Raw genomic sequence first — 18988 nt, forward strand, 5'->3', positions numbered from 1 at the left:
ACACACCTGAAGTCCATAGCTGTACATATAACTGCCTCTCACATATGCTTAGTGCTAGCATTCAATACTGTATACTTACAACAATGACAGATGTCAAAGTTAATCTGAAAAAGATTTTATTAATCTTTAAAAGATTAAAGACCAGAGCAGGTCAAGTTAAATGTTCCTCCTTGAGTTTCATATGCAACACAGAAGAGCACAAAACATGGTAAGCTGGATGCTAAAATAGGAAAGAGGAAAACTATAAAAAGAAAGACAAGAAGAAGAACTAGCCCAGATTTAGACAGGAAATTGGAATAAGATTTGTAAACATCACAGAAAATTAGTTTTTAACACTTTGTGTTCTTAATGCAAGGCCATAGCAGAATGTTTTAAAACAGAAGCCAAAACACTTATAAACAGGATTACGAGACACAATTGCCTGTGTACTTTGGTGATCCAGAAGACCTCATTCAGTCCTGTGCAGAATAAGGCACAATCCAAGGCACAAAACAATTGAGGACAGACCAATGCAAGAGTGGCACTTTGGGTGGGGCACTAAGCAGCAAACTCAGAGGAGGGAGGAAAACACATAGGAGGAAAAATAAAAAACAAATGACTGCAAAATATTAATGCAAGTTCCTAACTCTCCTACTGAACAGGAGAAAACAGTTCCGTTATAAGCACCTACAGCCAAAAGAATCAAACCAAAACCCTGTTCTCATCTGGGAGGTAAATACGGTCAAGGTAACACAACTCTCACTCTAGCCCTCTAATACCAGGGGCAACATTTACCTTTAACATGATCTACGAGTCACCAGAAAACCCTCTTTTGGTCTTTGGATATTAGTGTTCATATGAAAGACGTGACATGGATTGAGGAGGGACAGAGCTGGAGTTTCTATAGAAACTTGGTTATAACCACACACAATTTTAAATTACCCTTGAAAGCACTTTAATCTTTTATCTTGCAGGCAAACCTCTCTCAATCTTAAAAGAGGAAAAAAAACAAACCAAAAACCACACACCTGTGAATGTATGTGCTGCTTGAGAACAGCATGGTGACCTAGAAACACTGCCCTGCCTCATGATGGAGAAGACCTCAGACAGCCACCATTCACACTCTCAACAGAAGGCAGGAGTGTGTGGGTGTGGGGTGAGGAGGAAGACAGAAGAGAAAATAAATGAGCCGCCTTCATGGCAGTGTCAGACTCCACAAGGCAGCCTTAGGCCAGACCACAATATGGTTTTGATTCATAGAAAGAGAAACTACGGTACAGCCATAACCTGCAATTTCTGCCATAGCTTCTTTTATGGGCAGTGGTTTCTATAGATGAACTGATTCAAGAATAAGTGGCTTCAGTAAGTAACTTAAAATTAACCTAATATCACAGGCACACTCCTTTCCAGCTACCCGGTCACCAGCACTACAGTAGTACTATGCACAGAAAAATAACCACATCACAGACTGTCCCTTGTCTAAGAAAGGCAAATGCGGGATAAGCATACTGAAAGAGTGTAAGGATGTGGCAAGTGACACTCATTAAGGGACAAGCTGTTCATCAGCACCCACTTTGATCCTCAGTGACTTCACAACGTAACACTACTTTCTGGGTTAAAAGCAATCATTTGGGAATCTTTTAATACAGCTCTTTTAAAAAAGAGCTAGCTAATCTGTTCTTACTAGCAAATGAAATCCTTTACCCCAGCTTCAAAGACTCCATTTAGTTCAAATTCTTGAAGTTTATAAAGAACAGAGAGGATATGGGAGGCGTGAAAAATAAAATAAAAACAAAACAGAAGAGAGGAAGAAGGTTTGCTAACTGCAGGAAAGAGCATCTACAATCTCTGTCCAACCACTGCTTACATTTTATTCATCAATTCTTCTTCCAGTTTCTCTCCTTCTGCAAAGACAACCTGGCAGCACCACATTTTTGTTATTCAATACGAAGTCAAATATAATCCCAGATCACTAAAAAAGAGACAAAGTACTCCTCCAACAGCTAAAACTCTAGTAAGAGAGTCAGAAACAGCACCTTGTTACCCATCTAGGGTCTCCATCTCTCCCTCACTTTCCTAGGGGTATTTTTGGCATAGTCTCCTGGTCTGAGCACACACAATGGAAGCACAATCCCACCACTTCGCAGAAAAACAGAGGAAAAACAGAGGTGGTTTCCCTTTGCTGATCTCTAGCTCACAGCCATTTTTGCACTCCTCTGAGAGCCCATCATCCCCCTTGAAACTGTGCATCGCTGCCTTCAGCACACCCCTGCCTACTCTGCCAGCCTCAGCAGCTTTACGGACTACCCGCGATACTCTGCTGGTCTTCACAGCACTGATGTGCTGTATAACTTCTCATACTCGCCATCTCCTTCAGAGTATGACTTTTTTTTATTTGTTTGGTTTTTTTTTTCAAGCCAGGTTCAAGTACTACTAATACTCATCTTACAGCAGTTTCTGGTTATCAATGTCAAAAAGCCAATGAATTATTGCCAAATTCATGGAGCTACAAGTAAGAACGTATAAGAGAGTCATTAAGTCCTGCTGTAGTCAGATGATGTACAGCAAAGTTGTTCAACATTTGCCACATCAAAAGCTCTAACTAGATAAACTTTAGAATAGGAAAATCAAAAAAGAAAGAAAAAGTCAACAAAAAAGAATATAAAAATAGCAAATTCAAAAGATATCAAGAAATAAATACAGCAACTAATAAAAATAGTAAGTCCTTGGAGCACTTAACAAACCTTGGATTCAGAAATGGTCTCACAGGCACTGCTCTGAAATTTAAGCTTACAGACAAAACATGAAGCTTAGAAGTTAAAATACTTGGCTGCTGGGATAAATATTTATGGTTCACCTCACCTGCCCACATACTTGGATCATTTAAGATTTTCTGCTTCACAACCAAGAGGAGATAGTTATCAAAGCCTCAGCAGCATGATTTGTGTGATAGAGAATGACAAGAGTATAGCTATTGTAAACATCCGTTTAAAAAAAGTGCAATCAGAAATCGAAAGTTATTTATGTACTCTCTCTAGAGTAAAACCCATTTTGAATTCTGTGATCTCACCTCCTTGAAAGGGAAACTGGACTTCAGTTTCCTACCCAAAGCAAGAACAAAGTTTCTATTTACATGTAACTATCTACATGTAGACAAAGGAAGTGTAAACATCCTTCATGCATGTATATGTTCATTTTTATATATTTATGTATAGGCTTATTTATGAGCCTACATTACCTGGTATACTCATCAGGATCTTTTCAGCAGAGAAATCATCCATGTGCAACCCAAAAGTGTCAGGGATCATCCCAAGGTTTTGCTTTTCAGAGGTGCAAACTACCTCTTTATGTCCTAGGTGCACAAATCCTTCCTGCCCACGCACCTCCCTGGCATCTCACAACAATTCCTGTAAGGAGAAGACCCAGCCCTGCCACCAGCCCAGGACTGGTTCCACCTCCCAGGTTCGTTATCCTCCTCCGTGGTTTGCTGAGCCATGTAATCCTTGCAGTCACTTCTAAATTGGAAAAGACACATTGCCAAACATTAATGTTTATTATTACAGTCAGTCAATTGAACTATAATTCTACCATTGTTATCCACCAACACTTTTCCTGCTTAAGTGCAAGGTATGTTTACTTTATTACCGAGCAGCTCAAACATTTTTCTTTCATAATGAAGTATTCCCTTCCTCCTCCCACCTAAATCAAGGTGAATGCTCATGAATCAGACCAAGATCTGGAACAACATTTTTACTTCTACAGTGACATGGCCAGATGCAGGAAAGCTGAGAATTAGAATTTTCACCAGTTTTAAGATCAGTTGAAACGATTTAGCAAAAAAGGGGAAGATGGCAGAGCTTTCAAAAAACCAACCAAACAAAAAACCTTCCACATCCCTAAATGCAACACCCAACACCACCACAGAGTTGGCATTTTATTCTTTTCTCTTTCACAATATTACTGCTGAAGCAAAAGTTCGAGCTCTAGTACATCAAATGAAATAGCCATGAAGGAAGAGATCAGATGGCAAAATAAGTAACACAAATCTTATAAAACCCCAGACCTATTAGCACTGTGTAGACAAAAGTAATTTGGATCTTATCCCAATCTGCTTTGCAAAGGGCCTTCCTATTTCCCTCACCCCGCTAGACAGAATCTGCACCAGTAATGCTGGTTAACAGTTACATAAAGACAAAAACATACAAATTCCACTTCTACACTGTATTTAATAAACAGATTCGTTTCCTCTGTGGTCCATATATACAAAGAAAAGTGTTGGCTATCTCTTGCAGGCAATGCTTTATCTGTTCACCTATAGTCAGCTAAAGCGGTGGGAAATGGCAAAGAAAAATATAGGATTCTAAATCCTCAATCCAGACCAACTAACTTTAAAGCTGGGCGCAGAGAAGTAATGATGGAAGTCAGAAACAATGCAGAAATCCCTATCTAGTGGTAAGGCACTGGTGATTTTGAGAGGAAGATTTTTAGATTTTGGCATCTTCAGTTCTTTGGGAACACTGGATATATGCTGAAAAGGAAAACTTAATCCCAACACCTTATATTCACAGCTAGCTATGGAGTGCAGTGCTGGTAAACCATGCTCAGGAAACAAGGAGCACTGTTTTCATTTTCCTATATCCAGTTCAAAATAGTACCATTAAGCTGATACCACCACAAGTGTACATCAGCAGGAAAAGACTGTATTTATCTGAAAATCTTTACTCCTCATCAGAAGACCTCTGTATAAGCTGCTCCCTCAAAACTGGAACTGATAAAAATCAGCCAACCACATACACGCACTCACTCAGCATGAGACCCGCAGATCACAAAACGTGTAGGCACTTGCTCCTTCTCAGGAAATGCCCACAATCAATCCTCAAATTCAAGCCGTGAACAAACATTAAAATACTGCAAGCCTCTATGCCGTTTATCTAACTCCTTAAACTGTGACCATCATTGTGGTTATCTGAGCACTTAAACACAACTGATGAACATGCACTTAGCAACATATCTCATTATTACTACATTTTTGTGGCAGGCAAACATACAGGCTTATCTTGGTTGGAGGAGAACAGAGAAATCTGCTAAAAAGTCTGCATCTCCCCAAGCCAGCCAATGTGTTATTCAAGCCATTCTCATAAGGTCACGTCATCGTTACTGGATGTCTTTCATATTACAACACATCCTAAGCAACAGAAACAAAATTACAGCTAAACAAGTTCCCACTATATTAACAAGTCCATCAAATCACTAGAAAGGCAATGTTCTCAAATCTGTGCTACAGCACAGAAACAGCTCTGTGCTCTCCCCTGCGCCATCTCCAGAAACAGCATCCAAGGGAGGATGGAGCAGCCTCTATACAGATCTACCTCTCGCTACCACGTCTTCTCTTTCCTCAGGCCATCAGGTAGGAAGAGCTGCCAAGCTCAGTTTAGTCAGTATAAGTACTATGGGTTTTCCCGTAACAATCGATCAGCTTTGTTTAACTAAACCATATATATCAATTTTAAAAAGCACTCAGTACCAAAAGGAGACACTGCAAAAGACCATCAGTTTTCGGAGGGTGAAGAGCTCTTCCTAAGTATCAACCCCTCTAGAAAAGTATCTTATGCTGATTATGCAAAAACTAGGATATATGTTGTCATCCCTCTGTTGTCTCACAAACAGAGTTCGTTACCCAGTGTGCAACACCCAATACGCACACAGAACCGAGATACCAGTTTATTTCAAGTTTTGCGCAAGACTGGGTGCTCGGTGGTAGCTCCACAAAGCTAGCGCACCGCTCGTTCATACAGGTGCAGTATTTATACAGTCTAGTTACACATATGCATAAGTAATTACGCAAAGCAGTTTTCTATTGGTCTACATTTTCTCATCTTACTCTTAAAGCTACAGTACTATAATATTCTGTGCATGCCCAAAGGTGAAGGGTCTCTGCTTGGGCCGGGGTCTCCAGCTCGAGGGGTGTGACTTTTAGTATTATAATGAGGATAGTTCACGTGAGGGTGCTTCTTATCACGCTTCTACTCGTTGTTTCAGATTGTTCCCAAAACATCTTAATTAGCTTACACATTTCTCCAGGATGTGTTTCACTCCCAAGGACAGTAATTCTTGATTAGACGTTCCACATGCCAGTATGAATCTCCTTTATCAATGTTACGTATGTCTTCGCCTTCCATTATCTTTAGAGCACTCATCATAGCTAAGTGCTTAGGTCAGACCGATCTTCCATACATACTTGTATAATGCTAAATTTGATTGACTACACCTCAAATCACTTTATCTCCCCTCTCAAAGTAAAGAAAACTCAGAGTGCATCTATGGATATCTGACAGTCAAAGTGTTACAAACAGAGCACTATCATAGTTGTGCTTTTCTCTGGGATGCACAACCCAGCAATCACCTACGCAACTGGAGGCACCAAACAGCGCACGTGTCACAGCGACAGCTAGCACGTGATGTTCTGCGAGATACTACACAGGCAAGAAGTGGCAGTAAGTTGTTCTGCCCATGTAAACTCACACTGATTACTCACCAGCTGTTTTGTCTGTAGGAATCCTTTTCCACATGCTACTGCACAGCCATGACACCATAACATCAACTAGTAGAGAGCGAGGAGACAGGAGGACTGTGAGACTTCAGCTTCATCTACTTAACAATCAACAACATATGATACTCCACTGCACACCAAGGATACCAACGAAGAAAGCAGATCTCCTTTGCCATGCTGTGAGGCACTTTGAGGGCTCAAAATACACAACACAGAGCAGTTCTACTTGGTGCATTGTTTTAAAATGGGGGAGAGCCAATTTGCTGTCTCCTCATGCTTGTGAGATAGAAGTCTGTCTTGGAAAGAAATCCAAATCAGATTTGGATCTACCCAAATACAAACGTGAAACCTTCTGGTAACGGTCTTCATGCTTATGTTCTGCTCTTCGTAAAAAGTCAGAAAGAAAACCCCAACAAACCAACAACCTTGCTTTCTTGAGTGCTTGTCATTAGCCCTGCCTACTGGATTCTAAAAACTGCCATCATGCAAGATGTGCGATTGCTTAACTCCAGAGGTTCAAAGGTGGGAAGCTGCAATGGGCTTATGGTGAGTAAATCAGTGTACAAGTCAGGAGAGGGGGTCCACAAAAACAGTCTCAAAATTAACTGCAGACTGCCTGCCAGAGAAGCTATTACTAAGAACTCTGTTCTACTAAGCCACCTACCCACAACAACAAGGTAGGAAGCAACCAAAGGGTACCCAGAAGGGAAGGCCTTTATGATCTTGAAAAGAGATCTGTTCTGCTGCGGAACCACTGGGAGGGGAAAGGAGAAAGAAAAAGAAGAAGAAAAAAAAAAAAGCAGTTCTGTTACAACAGCAACAAAACAATGCTTGTTCAGGAGGGATGGGCCACCAGCCCAACATTTAGCAAATCCAAGGACTCCAAACAGGATGGCTTTAAAACTGACCTTAAGAGAAAGTCTACTGTATTCTTGGAAGAACAGGAAGAGGATATGTCATATCTGAGAAGGAGATTGCTTACTTCTTCGCCAGGAGTGCCTCAGCATACACAGCCAGTAACTGAGAACCAGTGCTTTGAACCCTGCCCTTTGGATTGAGCATTCAGTTCTCAGCATCCTGAGCAAAGCCAAGCAAAAACTTTCAAGTCTCAGATATGTAAAGTTCTGCTTCAAAATGAAAATATGGAGGGGAGTTATCTACATCCAGATCATTCATGCTGCTCTTAAGGAGCGTGATCTACATAAAATGAGTTAAAAAATAGCACCCACAACAGGTCACCTGCAGAGGAGGGAAATTCAAAATACTAAGGGGAATTGAGACAGCTTGAAAAGGTAGCTACAATAACCTACAGAAATGATCCGATACGAGGAGGTGTTTAGTAATATGAACAAGAAAGGTTTTCAAGATAAATTAGATAAGATTATTAGATAAGGACTTTGCAGGCAGTGTACTGAGGATACTTTTGGCATCCATTAAGAGCTCTGAATCTCATCAAGTACATGCCTCAAGGAGACTGCATGAACAACCCTGAGCATCCAACCCCAAAGTGAGTCAGGAGAAAGTGTGTGACCTGTATACTTGCTCCTGAATTAGGGATGATTCTGACTAGCAAGAAAAAACATTACTTCCATCCAGGCAGGTAACTCTGCCCAGCTTCTGAGATTCAAAAACCCCAACCAAGACCTCCTGTTAAAGACCTCATTAAAAAAAGCAGACTCCTTTGTCTTTCACAAATTCCTTTCCTTCCTTGCTTCAACTTCAGATTTCTTCATCTTTACTCCTTGCTATATTCTGCTTCTTTGTTTTCTCTAGAAGGAAGAGAGTGAAAATTAGGAAAATTATATCAGTAAAGAATGGAGCCAATGTGTGCAGATCCAAGTCTCCTCAACCCTGAAACCTGGTGTTTCAGCATTAGTTCTTCAGTTTGAAAGACAAACATCACACACATGGTGAAGATATGAAAGGCACCTTCTGTATTTATATGGTTAATGTACTAACACAGGGGCCTAAACAACACAAGTGCAGTATATCATACTATTATGCCTGTGTTAAGTGTCCTGTTCCGAAGCCAGACCTGCCCTACAGAGCATCAAAAATAAATAAATTAGAACAATCAGCATTCACAAGAAAGGAAGGCTTTGAGATTTTACAGTTCAGTGGTTGCAGGACAGAGGAGCAGCGCAGCAGCTGTGATAGAAAGGCTCCAATAAACCACTCATCTGTGGAGCAAGAGGAGAAGAGAACAGAACGAACAGTCAGAAGGGCTAGAGATTTTTTTTTTTTAAAGCAGTAACAGTACAGTAGGCAATTTCTGATTTCCTTAAAAAGCCTAAACCAGATACCCACCAGCTCTACCGCAGAATGCATGTGTAACACCTTTCTAGGTGGGTATTTATTATGCAAAGGGCAAACCACTTTGGGGCACCCAGAACCAAAGTCTGTGGTCTGTGTGTAGGTGTAGCAGAACGCTCTGCTGAACATAACTGCTTATCAAAAGCTAAACACCACTGGAGCAGTTTCCTCCATGGACAGTAACAGGTAGGTATGGAATTTATAATCCCTTTCCTTCCACCACCAGTCAGGGCTTGGCAGATAAGAGAAAGGTGGCAGGTGATGAGGGGAGTTGGATTTTCCTGGTTTAGGAAGCAAAGATAGGACAGAACAGAAGACAGACAGACGTAAAGGTGTGTCTTTGTTCCACAGGTCAACACAGACAAGAAAAAAAAAAATTAATTCCACTCCCCAGTTTGTATGGTTTTTTTTTCAGGCATGAAAGGATGACTAACCCCACACAACTGTCTTCCCAAAATACAGATACTGGAAGGTTTTTTTCTTCTTACCTCTGCAGTTTATTATCTTGTGTCAATTTGCCAAAACCAAACTAAATATGTGGGCTCTTCCTAACCACCTCTCTTCAGTTCTCACTTCTTATCCTAACCAGCTGCATCTCTGCAGGCTTCTGAAAGAAACATTTACTTGGTCTTCAATTACAATTAATATTTTAAAATTACCCATGCAGAAAGATCAGTGTGAATTATTGTTCCTAATTATCGATATAACAAGTCTAATGAAATACAATGAATGCATAATAAATTCTAAATTATTAGACCACGCAAGTTAACAATACTTTCTAGAAAACTGTATACTCAATTCCATACCATGGTTCTAGTCACACAACACCACTAGAGATTATAAACAAATACTAACAGCCTTCAATATTTATGCACACCTGCTACTACAGAACAAGCAATTGCAAAATTACGTGTTTGGGCTCAATCTTGAATTCATGAGGCACCAAGTATCTTTAGCAGCCACTGACACCATTGCAGGCAAAACTCCACTCCTTTCCAATATTAAAGGGTTGGGGTTTTGGGGGTGGAGCAAGGGGATTTGGTTTGCAAATGCTATGGCTTCCATGTAAGCAGGGTCAGGGAAGAGGCATTTCTTCGTTTCCAGAATACTGAGTGGCAGTAAGCAATCCTGTGGCTGGCACACTGCGCTGTTTGCAAGGACAGAGGGGGTCACTAGCTGTACACCCACCATGTTTCTGAGGTCAGTGGAATAACGTAGAATTAGGGTGATACTGCTACAGGAACTGCACTTTTTATTTAAAAAAAGAAAGAAAGGAAAAAGTGAGGTCGCCATTGAGAAAAAAAAAATGCAGCCATCAATTAACCCAGTATATCTCCACAACATTCATTAAGCTTATAAATTACTGTTCATTTTTATTATATTTGTTTCAATCTTTGAAATGCATTTGAGGCCATACATACAGTTCAGGTATAGCAAGAGCAGATATAGAATTTCTTGCCCATCTCTGTCACAATGATTTCTAACTCAGAGATATGAAAATTGCTACAGAACTAAAATTCATCAGGTAAAGGCTGTTCAAAGGCTTTTTTTTTTTAATTAAAACCCAACCACTTAATATTGAAATACAAGAATGCAACCAAAAATATTCACACAAGGTAACAGCAACAAATACCTTTTCCCCATCCTGGGCATCCAATTATTGCCTCATACCTGAACAAGCTCTTGATATTTAGCCTGGCTCTGGAAGCAGGTTGAGCAAGCCAGTAAAACTCCCTGGCCTATAACAACGTTCCAGATCACGGTGTCCAACACAGACTTTATCTCCCCACTGAATCTGGTCTAAAGAGAGCCCTGGGTAATTGTCCCAAGGTAACTGTCAGCAAAGCCGGGCTATTTGCTCTGTTCTGAAGACAGGCTCTTCACACTCTCACAAAAAACTTGCCAGTGAGAAAGGGGTTATTCTGGATAGCTGAAACGAGAACAAGACATTAGGTACAGGTAGCTACCTTTCCGGATAGCTGCCCTAGGACAGAGACCAAAATCTGGAACCACTGTTAAGCATGGCTCCTGAAGATAAAGCATGAGAACTGATATAGCTACAGTGTCGGCATTTCCCATCTATAAGAACATTTACATAGTTCAGTAATATTTGGTCAATTTAAGAGATTTTCTGAGGTGTAAGGAGAATGTAATTATTACCAATGCTAGGACTGTGTGGAAAGGGTCCTACAGCACATCTAGGAAGTCTCTCTGAAGTATAGCAAGTGCTTACACTGAGCCTGGGAAAAGGAAGACTACCTAGCGTAGTCCTGTGATATGAAAATGCATACGAAAAACCCCACATAGCATTACCTTCCTGCTCTCCACAACCACACCACTACCTTGCCCCATGTCTTCTCCCAGGACCATAGAGCACTTAAAACTACAGTAGAGGACCACAGATCATCCTAGTTCCTCCCTGGAAGGCTGTGCAACTATAGGATTTTATTTTAAACACCTTTTAGCTGGTCTTTTCCCTCCAAATATCATAGTAGTTCTAAGCAATTTTTAGTGAATTTGTTACTGTCAATGAAGCTGTCAACTGCCTGGTCCACCCTGCCACATCCATGGTACTCTGCATTTGGATGAATAACCCCCAGCATGAGAGTGCAAAGCAGCACGCTCCAGAGCCTCTTCCTCCCTTTGCTGTGCTGTCACTGCTGTGGAGATTTTTCACTCCCCTTCCACAAATCCATCTTTTTCACATTAGCATACTCATTAAGTGAGTCAGGAAGCTCTTGCAATAGGGCCCAAACAAATTTACGGGGAAAAGCAGTTATTTGGGGTTTTCCTTAGAATTCCATTTATCTTTCCCCTCCCTCTACTCTATGCAAAAAAACCCGTTCAGATAATGAAGACCTGACGCCTCAGTAGGAAGGCTCTGCAGGCATCCCAAGAGCTTAACAGGATAAACAGGAAGAAAAGCTCCCTGGCCCCAAACTGAAATAGAGGCGAGTATATGAGTGGTTCACTGTTATTTTTTGCACCAAAACTGGCACCTTAACAACTCTCACATCACCCAGTTAACCAAGTACAACCGTCAACGATGCCTGCAAGGTAGCAGACGCCCTTCTACTCAACAGTAAGTTAGAGAAGTTGCAACACTTCTCCAACAGATTGCTAGAAAAACATGTAAACTTCCAGGGTTTCCCTACAAGTTTGTCACCAAATTTACTTGGATCAATGTCAGTCCTTGATCTGAAGACAAAGGAAGCAAGGGTAGACCTCAGTAATTTGGTATGCAGCTTTCATCTGCAAGCAGGCAAGCATCTGAAGTCTACATGAAGCCTTTAAATTAATTTTGAGGTCACTCCCATAACACCAATATACATGCACACTCTCTATGATGAAGATACGCAGCAGGATTTCATCAAAATAAATGACTGAAATAATGACATAGTGTTGTTTTCTTCACTGAATGCCACTGTCATCTACCACATAAGGGGCTGAGTTCACATTCATGTACCCATGCCAATCTCGTATAGCAGTGAAATTGGATCTCTTGCATCTTAAATTTACTACCTCCCAGTTTCTCGCTATGGCTCCACTTGCTTCTATTGGGATAATTCCCAGAACCTAAGATGGTGACTACATTACACACTGCTGAAGAAGTAAGTGATACTTTACATGTATTTCTCCTTTCCACAGCATACTCAGATATTCAGCAGTTCTATTTTTATTCAGTTAATATTTACTATCTGTCAAAATATATTAGGAAAAAAATTAATTTCCAGAAGGAACAGAAATGTTTGCAGCTTACGCAAGTTTGACAAAGTAGTCGGGGGGGGGAGGGGGGCGGAGGGAATCTCAGAAGTGTCCAAATATTTCCTAAATTAAAAAAAAAAAAAAAAAAAATATTGTTGGAGCAGTTTCAGCAATGCCAACATTTCAAAATGAAAGTGCTCAGCTTTTCACAAAAAACTCTTATTAAGATGGCCTCTATTAGCACGCAGTGAAATCTTTCTCAAAATCAGAATAAATGTTTCAAAATTCATCCACAATTAAATTCTAATCTTTTTGGCCATAGAGAACTGACCAGCTTGGCTTCAAAATCCCACTCAATTTTTTCCCTTAAACTGATAAATTTCTTCTTCTATGTCTACTCCATCCTTTGTAACACAAGATGGAACATTAAAAAGATATAACTAACACCTGTATTTAAGTCAATTCATTCTTTAATGAATTACAGTACCTTAAATGAAACTGCACTCTCTAGTACACTCTAATGTACTCTACCCTGGGCACTCATAAGAGACACAAACAGCACCGCGGTGTCATCAGCATCTCTGGTGAAGAAATCCATTCCCCTTGTTTATCACAGCACAAAGTTAAGAAGGAGCCTCCTAAGAATTCAGGGTGAAAAATACAAATACTAATAGCAAAGAAAAATCATTAAAGCATAAACTGGAATATTTCTTCTACTCTACATATCAGAGTATTGCTCCAGCCTCTCATAACTAAAGAAAACTGTAATAAACCATATATACTCCCCCAAAGCATTTCCAAAAGCCTCAAGACAGAATTAGACACTGAGTAACAGGAATTCGTTGTTTAATTTTAATTGTGAAATTATTCACTGAGTCCCTTAAAACCCAGGACTCTTTTTTTTGTTAAACACAGCTGATTGTCAAATCAATTCTCTAATTGCCACCGTTTCAAATTAACATTAAAATCTTTGTCTCTGCCTTTCTCAAAGTGTATATAGCTGCTATTTACTTAGATGTTTATCATCCAAATTTTGAATTACTGGTGCTTACTAGAGACAAATAAAATTAATTCTCAGTGAAACACAGCTTATCCAAGAAAAAGAATTATAAATAAAGAAAAAAAAAAAAAGAGCACATTCAGGAGCAACATAAAGAGTACACTGGAAGCAGCTGGCCTCCAGTGCTTACTTCTTTTGCATTAAAGTATTCTGCAGCTTGACACAAACTATTTCTGATTGCTTGTTTGTATTTGCATTGTATTATATAAGAGGAAGGAATGGTAGGTAAGATTGACTCCAGATTGAACAGGTAAGTTTCTTCATCTTCTAGCATCACCTCTTCCTCAAATTATTTTTTTATTATACAATTCCTGGTCTTTTCACATTCCCCAAGAAATGATGAAGTGAAAAAAAGATAATTTGACTGGCAGCCACCTGATTATTTTACAATTCTCATAAGGACTGCAGGTTAGCTACAAAAACCATCCTCTCACACCCTGAAGAGTAGACACGGTAATCACTATAAATTTCCCCCCAAAGGTAAGTATGCCCTACACAAGTGAAGCATAACACTACTGCTACAAGTTACCTGACGTTTCTTCAGTTTTTCATTTTCTGACTCGTATTTGTGTAGATCTGTTGGCATACAAGAGGAGCAATCTCTGCCAATGGTAGGGACGCAGCCCTGCAATGGGCCTCACCCAAAGCCACTCAAGCCGGCAGAGGAAAAAGGAAAGATCCCTATTGGCTTTATGTGAGGCCTTCAATCTTAAAAAGGAAAAATTAGTTTGCAGCATGTTCACAGATGTTTGTTTTCAGCCCTTTCTTCCTAGAAAATATACCACTCAAGCTTTACGCCATTAAAACACTTTATGCCTTAGCCTTGATGTAGTTGGTAACCTCAGAACAAGAACAAATCTCATGTCACAGAAGTATCAAAAATCATGTTTTAGCTAAAGTTTAAAGGCAATTCCATTTACCTCCATACAATTAATATATCCCAGAATTTGTTACAAATGTTGCACTTACAGTTTATCACAATTTAAATTCAAACCCAAAGAGCAAAGGAAACCAGACTTGGAACTGGAAAACAATCCAAAAACCTGCTCTGCCCAAGATTACAAATGGGGGGAAAAAAAGTGCTGATTAGAACTGTTAGTCAAAAAAAGACTCTATTTGATAGAAAAGCCTTCCTGAAATAGAAGAGCCTTCCTCACCACACCAACTTGCAAAGCGAATAACCAACATCCTTGGAACATACCTCCTCCCACATCACTGTGAAACGCATTTTCAATAAATAACAAAAATTACAGCTATAGAAGTACTGGGCAGAGGATGAACTTAAGATAAATGTAGCCATAAATGTAGAAAGTTGTTTTCCATGAACAATAATTAGTACTCCTACCGAGGTAAATACACGTAATTGTTCATTTATTTTGCAAGGCCACATGTTCATGTGCTTTACTAGCAACTAAGCACGGGTCTGTTCTCCGATTTCCAGACACTGAACCAAGCATCCCATATATCTAGTTGCCACATCACTCTCAGTGTAAAAAGCCTTGGGTTAAGATCCACCACCTCTTCAAAACAGCCAATCTCAACTCCAAATGTTAAATTACACGCTAAGCAAATGCTAAAAGAGAGTTACATGATGGTAACCACTTAAATCATGTTCACACTCTTCTGAAGAGCTCAGCTTTAAGCAAACAAAATCTTTCATACCGACTTAAGTTTGCTAGGCCTTCCATAAATGCTGGTATGTAGCCCCTCATCCTCATCTTTAGCAACATAAAAGGGTTGCAACTTTTTATGCTTGTTTTACACAACATACTGTGGGCTCCAATATAGAAGCTGTCATCTATGTCATATTGCACTTTATGCAACATGCTGGCAGAAGTTTGGGCAATGCAGGAGAGGGGAGCGAAGCACACATTTTAGCAATACCCAATGCCATTTTTACATATGCTTACAGCCAACTTGTAATTCAACACCTTTTACTATCAAAGTGAGGACACAGCACAACCGTTATTAGCATTTCTGAGAAAATATTGAAAGGGCCAACTTCAAGCAAGCTGCATGCATTCAGCCAATGGATTATTAAACCACTCGAGCTCTTTGCTGTGGAATCTGGCCCCTTGACTGCCTAATATTAAATAAGAATTGAGGTCACTGAAGGTAGCAGATGTCAAAGTTACCACCAGACACTGAATTTCGGAAGCCTCTTTCCCCCTCCATATGACCTGAACTCTCCAGATGGGTAGTATGTTATATGTAAGACTTTGGTCTGTCTTCTGCAACTGTTCTTTTCTTGAAGAAGTTTTATTTTTCCTGCTAATCCTATCACTTAGGAAAGCAGGTGCCTCTGCTCCCACAGCAAGTACTGTTCTGTTGCAGGACCCATCCTAATATTTGGGAATTGGTCAGCTTTGATGAGAAGCATCATAGCTCCCAGTTCTGACAGCAATACTACACAAATACCTCACTGGAAGCTATCCAACACCAGGACTTCTTACAAAGTTATGATGAAATGTTCAGCGACAGTAGACCATCTTAGTTTGCGTAATTACTGTATAAGCAGATGGTCTTTTCTTTTTTCCTTTCAAATTCTTCTAGCAGTTTCAGTGCAATACAATTAACAAACTCTACTTCCACTAAGGTAAGAATGTCTTCAGATTTATCTTTTGTATCTCTTCCTATCCACTCTTCCATCACTTTGGGCCCACCACTGTACATGGTCAGACACTCATTTCATTCACATCCATTTCCTGAATGCTTGATGAGTCTCAGAGAAGCAGGACTGCTCAAAACCTGTGTAGCCATACAGCTACACAGGTGTGTACAGCATGTCAGTACTCATCACGAACCAAGTGAACACATAGTGGCTCATATAAGCAACAACCTCATTCTGCACATGTGATTAAAAATATTCTTCAACTATAAATACAAAGCAAAAATTAAAATAAATAAATTGATGTTGTCAAAATCTGATTAAGAGATTAAGTTTAAATATTGGCTCTTCAGCATCAGAGTAAACTTTGTATTAGCAACTAGCTTTAAGGAGGTACTTGACACCCCCCACTCTCAAGGATGCAGTTCAACTACGGGTAGATTGAAGAAGAATCAAATCACGGGGGGGGGGGGGGGGGGGAGCCCTGAAAAAAAAAAAAACAGAAGCCAAAGTGTGTGACCCTCTGGACTTCTATAAACAGCTGAAAATGCCCCAGAAGATTACTTATACCAAGTTAAGACTTAAATGTAATTTCAGAAACACTCTGTGGAACCAGAGGTGCTGTTCCTAACGTCACAGCTGAAGACACTTCCAGGACTGCAGAAATGCAATAAAATTTGCCACGTTGCCACAGCTGAATACTCAGCAGTTCAGGGTTGGTTTTTTTTTTTCCTCCTCTCTTGACAGTACTCTGGGCAATTGACTGGATTAAGTCCATTCCATTCTACAGCGTGAATCTGGCAAATAGCAGTAAATTAGGCCTTTTGCTCCCAGACTAGAGACATCAGAAAAGTCAACCAAACTACCTGCAAGGGATCAGAGCAGCCAAAGCCAAGAAGCAGGGAGACGGCCTAGCAAGGTAGACTAAAAGCCCCCCTTCTCAGCACTTGCAGAGAAGGTAACAGCACTTCAGGTTGCTTGGACAACGTGCTGGTAGAAAAAGCTCACAGAGAAGCATTTGCTAATCAGCAGTTTTAAATCAATGTCTATTTTCAGCTGTGAGCCACAGAAAATGTGAATACACTGTTTGATAGTATTGCTACAGACTTAGAGAGTTCTTCCTGCAGAACGTGGTTTCGTTGCAGAGGACACCAGTAGGGCCTTACAGAAGACCCCAGAGCAGTGCTCCCGAGCTAGCCTAACTCTTCACAAGTCTTCAATACATAAATGCAAACCCAGAAAGCAGCTGATATGCTGATGGGCACACAGCACCACCTCAGAGTTGAATATTTCATCCAATGGGCACAACTCTCCCAGCTTATCTGCACTGACACTTTTTCAAGTAACTGGTAATTTATCAGGCAGCCACTAAGATGTAGGAGAAAAAACCCAAACCACTGTACACTGAATGATTTCATTACCATATGATTATTCATGAGTGTTACAAATAAGGAAAGCAACTACAGAATCCCTCAGAAACCAAATACATTCTGTCCCCAGAATGCCACAACAGTGTTTCCTTATACTAAGTTGAGCTTTACTTGCAAGGTTGACCAAAAAGAGATCCCTTGATAAGTATTTGTTCCCACTTTTTCAGAGACACAATACAACTCTGAAAATGACCAAATTCTTACCAGCACTCCACTGATGATGTGAACGATTAACCCACCCCATGAAATGTGGCAGAGCAGCAGCATTGCAGCAGCCAGACCATCACGAGCCCATGCCATACACGCCTCCCCACAGAGCTGTTTGCAGCATCAAGTTTGTTAACTGCGCTGTAATACCGTCTGCCTAGCAATCGCCCACTTCAGATTAAACTAATAATGGAATGTAACTCAATCAAGTTTTCTTTATTCCCGCAACACACACAGAATGTCCAAAGCAACGTATTTTTATATGGCACGTTACTCCTTGCTCTATATGCCAAAAACTACAGTGAATTTTTAAAGTAACAAATTTCAACGCACATTTCTAGACCTGTATGACAGCAAAAATTGGATGCTGTTTGCATCAGACTTACTGAGAAAGTAATTCCAACATAAGCTCCTATTCAGATGTTTACTCCTTTATTTCCCAGCTACCTTCGGAAAGGTTAATCACCTTTTGGCTGAGCACTTATCTGGTGAGTTTTCATAGATTCTCATCCTTCAGGCTGCGCCACGAGCCCCTCACATGCACCAAACTGTAAAGCTGAGCCTCCACATGAGATCCAAGATCCATACTCGGTGTCACTGGTGCAACTCCCTACTGATTTTTCGATATAGGTGAGTAACATAACGTACCCGCATCTTGTATTCACAAGCTGGTCAAGTTTAACCTGCCGTCACGCTGAGGTGAAACATTAAAGATGAAGCATGAGCAACCTTACGTCATTCTTCACCAGTTTGTACTCAACCAGCTGCATGTGAGACATCGTACGTGCAAAGTTTCAGTTGTGTCCTGCAAGTCTTGGCAAATGACACGCTCAATTAAATGTATGTGTGTGTTCAACCTGTAATACTTTAACTCTGAGATAAGAAAAAAGTAATGAATACAGGCTATAGAATTAAATATACAGTTGTTAAGAAATTACAGTATTTCAGCATAATGTTCTCCTCTCTGCGGAGAAGTCTCAGAACTGCTGATGGCAGATTAAACAGCAACACACAGACCGCATGGGCTGGACTCTATCTTTTCTGACACACTGTGGGCTGTGGCACCTAGGGGCTGATAATCCACTTGAGGGACACACAAGATGACTTATGAACTTTCATTTTGGGAAACTGCTTCT

The 18988-nt window shown here is 40.3% G+C and overlaps 1 protein-coding gene across 1 annotated transcript in view; it reads right to left on the minus strand.

Moving 5' to 3' along the window:
• JAZF1 (JAZF zinc finger 1) overlaps positions 1-18988 on the minus strand; it is a 200281-nt gene that overhangs the window by 178969 nt on the left and 2324 nt on the right. The window lies entirely within an intron of this gene.

This window comes from Mycteria americana, chromosome 2 (assembly GCF_035582795.1).
Source record: "Mycteria americana isolate JAX WOST 10 ecotype Jacksonville Zoo and Gardens chromosome 2, USCA_MyAme_1.0, whole genome shotgun sequence".
In the NCBI taxonomy this organism is placed as follows: Eukaryota; Metazoa; Chordata; class Aves; order Ciconiiformes; family Ciconiidae; genus Mycteria; species Mycteria americana.